The sequence below is a fragment of the Arachis duranensis genome, chromosome 10 (genome assembly GCF_000817695.3).
Source record: "Arachis duranensis cultivar V14167 chromosome 10, aradu.V14167.gnm2.J7QH, whole genome shotgun sequence".
Taxonomy (NCBI): domain Eukaryota; kingdom Viridiplantae; phylum Streptophyta; class Magnoliopsida; order Fabales; family Fabaceae; genus Arachis; species Arachis duranensis.
The window spans coordinates 33,559,469-33,565,770 of NC_029781.3; the positions used below are offsets into that span (position 1 = coordinate 33,559,469).

At 41.7% G+C, this 6,302-nt stretch overlaps 1 non-coding gene across 1 annotated transcript; it reads left to right on the forward strand.

Moving 5' to 3' along the window:
* The first annotated feature begins 5,715 nt into the window (after positions 1–5,715).
* LOC127743284 (small nucleolar RNA R71) lies at positions 5,716–5,823 on the forward strand. Its single transcript, XR_008004678.1, has one exon. It is a non-coding gene; the product is annotated as a small nucleolar RNA R71 (small nucleolar RNA).
* Positions 5,824–6,302: the final 479 nt, after the last annotated feature.

A 6,302-nucleotide genomic window follows, 5' to 3' on the forward strand; every position in this document is an offset into this window, starting at 1 on the left:
TGAAGAAGGAAGAAGAAGGTAAAACCTTGTTAATGGTGGTGAGAGAGATAGAGAGTGAAAGGTGAGGTAGAAGGGGAAGGGGGAAAGAAGAAGGAAGGAGGGAAAAGAAAAATTAGGATTTGGAGGAAAGAAAGATAAGATAATTTGGAAATTGAAGTTGAGCTGTGCGGCGCATGCGACGCGGCCGCGGAAGGCACGTGTTCGCGTGAGCGCGCGTCAGGAAAGGGGATGCGATCGCGTCTGTCACGCGGTCGCGTGACCTACGTTGTGCTGCTGGCGCGAGTGCAGCCTTGCTCCAGCACAACTCTCTGTTCAATATAATTCAAATGCCAAATTGGGGTGACGCGATCGCGTGGGTCATGCAATCGCGTGAGTGTGCATCAGAAATTAATTGACGCGGTCGCGTCGGTGACGCAGTCGCATGACAAGGATTGTGCTTCCAGCCCCAATCCAGCACCACTCTCGCACAATATAGCATTGTGCACCCTTTGACGTTGAAAATGCAGGGCATGCGGTCGTGTGGAGCACGCGGTCGCGTGGGAGGCCATGATTTCCATGCGACGCAGTCGCGTGGAATAATTTGTGCCTTTGGCACGACTCCAGCGCTGCTCCTGCGTAACTTTCTTTTCATTTTTATTTTTCTTTACTCCCCTTGCCACGCGGACCGTCGCTGGGGCGATTACGTCGCACGGCGAAATTTTTTTTTTTTAAGGAAAGATAAAGACATGTAATTGAAAGAGCACGAAAGCACTAATAAAGAGAAAAGTTATTTAAAGAAGAAAAACTAAAAGTGAAGAAAAGAACGATCATACCGCGGTGGGTTGTCTCCCACCAAGCACTTTGCTTTAACGTCCGTAAGTTGGACGCTCCACTAGCTCAATCTGTTGCTATGTGGGGATCTTCCAGGCGGAAGATCTCAAGCTCCTTGTTTTTCTGCACCTTCTCACCATGGTATAGCTTCAGGCGGTGTCCATTAACCTTAATAAGTTCAGAACTTGAAGGATGGCTTAGGTGATAAACTCCGTACGGTTCAGCCTTCTCTATTCTATATGGACCTTCCCATTTTGATCTCAACTTATCGGGCATGAGCCTCAGTCGAGATTTGTAAAAGAGAACAAAATCTCCAGGTTGGAACTCTCTCTTCTTGATGTTTTGATCATGCATAGCTTTCATCTTTTCCTTGTATATTCTGGAGTTCTCATAAGCTTCTAGGCGAAGGTTCTCCAGTTCCTGCAGTTGCAATTTTCTTTTAGCTCCAGCATTCTCAATCCCCATGTTGCACTCTTTAACTTCCCAGAAGGCTCTGTGTTCGATTTCAACTGGAAAATGACAAGCTTTTCCATAGAATAAGCGATAGGGAGTCATCCCAATGGGTGTCTTGTATGCTGTTCTATATGCCCACAGTGCATCTTGTAGTTTGGTGCTCCAGTCTTTTCTGTGAGGCTTTACTATCTTTTGCAGGATACATTTAATTTCTCTATTTGACACCTCGGCTTGCCCATTAGTTTGGGGATGGTAAGCTGTTGCAACTTTATGGATTATCCCATGCTTCTTCATCAATCCTGTTAGTCTCCTGTTACAAAAATGGGTGCCTTGATCGCTCACGATCACTCGTGGTGATCCAAAGCGGCATATAATATGGTTTCTCACAAAGGAAACAACAGTGTTAGCATCATCAGTGCGGGTATGAATTGCTTCCATCCATTTGGAAACATAATCTACAGCTAACAATATATAAAAATATCCACTAGAATTTGAAAATAGACCCATGAAGTCAATGCCCCAAACATAAAAAATTTCACAGAAAAGCATATATTGTTGAGGCATCTCATCCCTCTTGGATATGTTACCAAATTTTTGGCATGGGTGACAAGATTTACAAAACTCAACAGCATCTCTAAAAAGAGTAGGCCACCAGAATCCATAGTCTAAGATCTTTCTAGCTGTTCGTTGGGGGCCAAAATGTCCTCCACTATCAGATGAGTGACAGGCCTCTAAAATGGATTGGAATTTTGATTGAGGTACACAATGTCTAATTATCTAGTCAGCGCCACATCTCCATAATATATGGGTCATCCCATGTATAATACTTAGACTTGCTTTTCAGCTTGTCTCTTTGATGTTTTGAAAAATGTGGAGGAAATATGCGGCTAACTAAATAATTAGCAACAGGTGCATACCAAGGGACTACCTCAGATACTGCTTGCAGGTTGTCAAAAGGAAAATTATCATTTATAGGAGTAGAATCATCCTTAATTTGTTCAAGGCGACTCAAGTGGTCTGCGACTAAATTTTGATTACCACTCCTATCCTTGATTTCTAAATCAAATTCTTGTAACAGCAGTATCCAACGTATAAGTCTTGGTTTGGATTCCTTTTTAGCCAATAGATACTTTAGAGCTGCATGGTCCGAATACACTACTACTCTAGTACCAAGTAAATAAGCCCGAAATTTATCCAGAGCAAAAACAATAGCAAGTAGCTCTTTCTCAGTAGTAGTATAATTGGACTGGGCAGTGTCTAAAGTCTTAGACGCATAGGCAATAACAAAAGGATTCTTACCTTCACGCTGAGCCAGCGCTGCTCCTACTGCATGGTTGGAAGCATCACACATGATTTCAAATGGCTGGCTCCAGTCGGGTCCTCTCACAATTGGAGCTTGAGTTAGAGCAGTCTTTAGCTTATCAAATGCTTGTTTGCAATCCTCACTGAACTCGAACTCAATATCCTTTTGTAGTAATCTGGATAAGGGAAGTGCCACCTTACTAAAGTCCTTAATAAATCTCCTGTAGAAACCTGCGTGGCCAAGGAACGAACGGACTTCCCTCACAGAAGAGGGGTAAGGTAAACTAGAAATAACATTCACCTTTGCTGGATCTACAGAAATGCCATTATTAGATACCACATGTCCCAATACAATCCCTTGCTTTACCATAAAGTGGCATTTTTCGAAATTCAGTACAAGGTTTGTATTAATACATCTATCTAATACTCTAGATAATCTATCTAAGCAAAGGTTAAAAGAATCACCATAAACGCTAAAATCGTCCATAAAAACTTCCATACAGTCCTCAATAAGATCAGAGAAAAGACTCATCATGCACCCTTGGAAAGTAGCTGGTGCATTGCACAAGCCAAAGGGCATTCTCTTATAAGCGTAGGTCCCAAAAGGACATGTAAAAGTAGTCTTTTCCTGATCCTCAGGAGCTATATGAATCTGGAAATAACCAGTGTAACCATCTAAAAAGCAATACTGTGATTTACCTGACAGGCGATCCAGTATTTGATCAATGAATGGAAGTGGGTAGTGATCCTTACGAGTAGCTTGGTTGAGACGCCTGTAATCAACGCAGACTCTCCAAGCATTTTGAACTCTAGTTGCTATGAGCTCTCCATGCTTATTCTTCACGGTAGTGACTCCGGACTTCTTGGGAACCACTTGTACTGGGCTTACCCATTCACTGTCTGAAATGGGATATATGATACCGGCCTCCAATAGTCTGGTCACTTCCTTTTTGACAACTTCCAAGATGGTAGGATTCAATCTTCTTTATGGTTGACGGATAGGTCTTGCTCCATCTTCTAAAAATATTCTGTGCTCGCATACTTGAGGGTTGATTCCCACTATGTCTGCCAAACTCCACCCAATTGCCTTCTTATGCTTCCTCAGCACATCAAGTAGCTGTTCTTCTTATTGAGAAGCCAGTTCTCTTGCAATAATAACCGGAAGCTTCTGCTCATCCTCAAGGTAAGCATATTTGAGATGTGAAGGGAGAGGTTTCAATTCTAACTTTTGATTATGGGCAGGCTCTGGGTTATCTGGGGCTTGTGAAAATGGCGAAGTGTCCTCATTGTCAGTTAAGAAGGTCCCCATACTTGGACCTTGTCCAGTGTGCCTCTCTTCAAACTCTTTCTTTTGAACTTCAGCCACACTTTCGTCTATGACATCACACTAGAAGATAGAACGATCTTCTGGGGGATTGTCAATGACTCCATTCAGATTGAAGATTACCATGCGGCCATCTATTTCAAAGGAGTATGTCCCTGAAAAAGCATCCAATTTGAATTTTGATGTCTTCAGGAATGGTCTTCCAAGTAGGATTGATGATGGCTTATCTGAATCATTATGGGACATCTCCAAGATATAAAAATCAGTGGGAAATATGAGCCCTTTAATGTTCACCAAAACATCTTCAGTAACTCCAGCCACTGTAATAATGCTTTTATCTGCTAACACAAAACGAGCTGCCGACCTTTTTAAGGGAGGGAGCCTTAAAACATCATATATAGACAAAGGCATTATATTGACACATGCTCCTAAATCACACATGCAATCATAAATTACTACACCACCAATAGTACAACTAACTATGCAAGGACCTGGATCACTATATTTTTCAGGTAATCCTCCCATTAAAGTGGATATAGAACTACCTAAAGGAATAGTTTCTAATTCATTAATTTTGTCTTTATGGATACATAAGTCTTTTAGAAACTTTGCATATTTAGGTACCTGCTGAATAACATCAAAAAGGGGAACAGTTTCATCAACCTTTTTGAATATTTCTACCATTTTAGGATCAGGTTCCAGCTGCTTCCTAGGCTTCCTTGCAAGTTATGGAAATGGGATTGGAGTAGTGTTTTCTGTGGTGCCTGCACCTTTTTGTGCTTCTTCCTGTGGTTGAGCTATCTCTTCTTTAGCTATGTCATGTATATCCTCTTCCTCTTCGACATCTTCGATTTCTACCACCTATTCAGCTGAGGCGTATTCTGGTGAGCTTGGTTCCTCCTGATTCCTCTCCTGCAGTGTGGTTTTGAACCTTAGGGTGATGGCATTAATGCCTCCCTTTGGATTGGGTAATGGTTGAGAGGGGATTCCAGTGGTGCTTGAAGGTTGGTTACTGGAATTTTGTGATGAACCAAGTTGTGTCATAAAAGCTTGCAGAGTAGAGGTGAAACCATTCAGACTGGCGTTAATACTGTTCATGATGGTATTTTCCATGGCCAGTTGTCTTTTCTCAAAAAGCTTGTAATAAATCTTCATTAGAAGATACAGAAGAATGAGTAAATTGAGAGGTTTGCTGCTGATTGTTCGGTGGTCCTTGGTTTTACCTCAGGTGAGGTGCTCGGTAAGGTTGATTTTGCTGCCTGTTGTTGTAATTATTCCACCTTTGATTTCCCTGATTATCTCTGCCTCCCCTATTATTGTTGTCCCTCCAATTCTGGTTTGAATTGTCCTACCATCCATGGTTATTATTTCCACTTTGATTGTACCCTTGGTTGGGGCGGTCATAGAAGTTGTGAGTGGATGCCACCATGTTGTCTTCTTGTTGGAGCTGCGGGCATTCATCAGTGTAATGGCTGTAATTAGCACAAATTCTACAAATTCTTTGTGGAACTAGTTGTTGGTTATGCTGCGGTTGAGTTTTGCTGAGCTTGTTGATTTAACTGCATTTGCTTCAGCAGGTTGGTCATTTCACAGATGCTTCGATTTAGAGCAGCAGTCTTTATGCCGGAAGATACTTCTGCAACGGCCCTTGAACAGCCTTGCTTCTATCTGTGGTTCCGAGTAGATTCAGCTAAATCACTGATCAATTGCCAAGCTTCATCAGTGGTCTTGTATTTCTTCATAGACCCATTGCTGGCACTTTCCAATATGGTCTTATCTTGGGGCCTCATACCTTGTGTGATATAACTGAGTAGCACGATCTTGTCAATCATGTGGTGGGGGCATGCTTCCAGAAGATTATTGAAGCGCTCCCAGTATTCAAAGAGGGTCTCATTGTCATCCTGAACAATTGTAGAGATATCCTTCCTCAGATTCACTTTCAGATCCGCCCTCAGAGCGGACTAACCTACGCTGTTCTCGCCTTATTCGTGAAATTGTTCTTTCAATTTCAGGATCGAATATTAGCAATCGTGGATCAGGAAGTGAACGTGTCATTTGACGTAAGAAACATGCAGCTCATAGTAGCAAAATTAAATAAAATGCAAGTAAATAGATTCTAATTAATAAAATTAGCACTCTATTGCAACTCCCCGGCAACGGCGCCAAAAATTGATGGAGTGCAGAAGCTGGTGAATTAAAAATTTATTAAAATGGTTACGTTGCAAGTATAGTTCTTAACTCACCGAAAATCTGCCTATCAATTTAGAAATATGTCACAGAAAGTTTAAATTAAAATTACTGGGAGTTTTAAGTCCCAGATCGTCTCCCAACGAGTTGCAGAAAAGTGTGTTGTTTTATTAATCAGATATTCCAAAAAGTTGAGCTAAGTAAATTGGGATTTAAATTGAGGAAT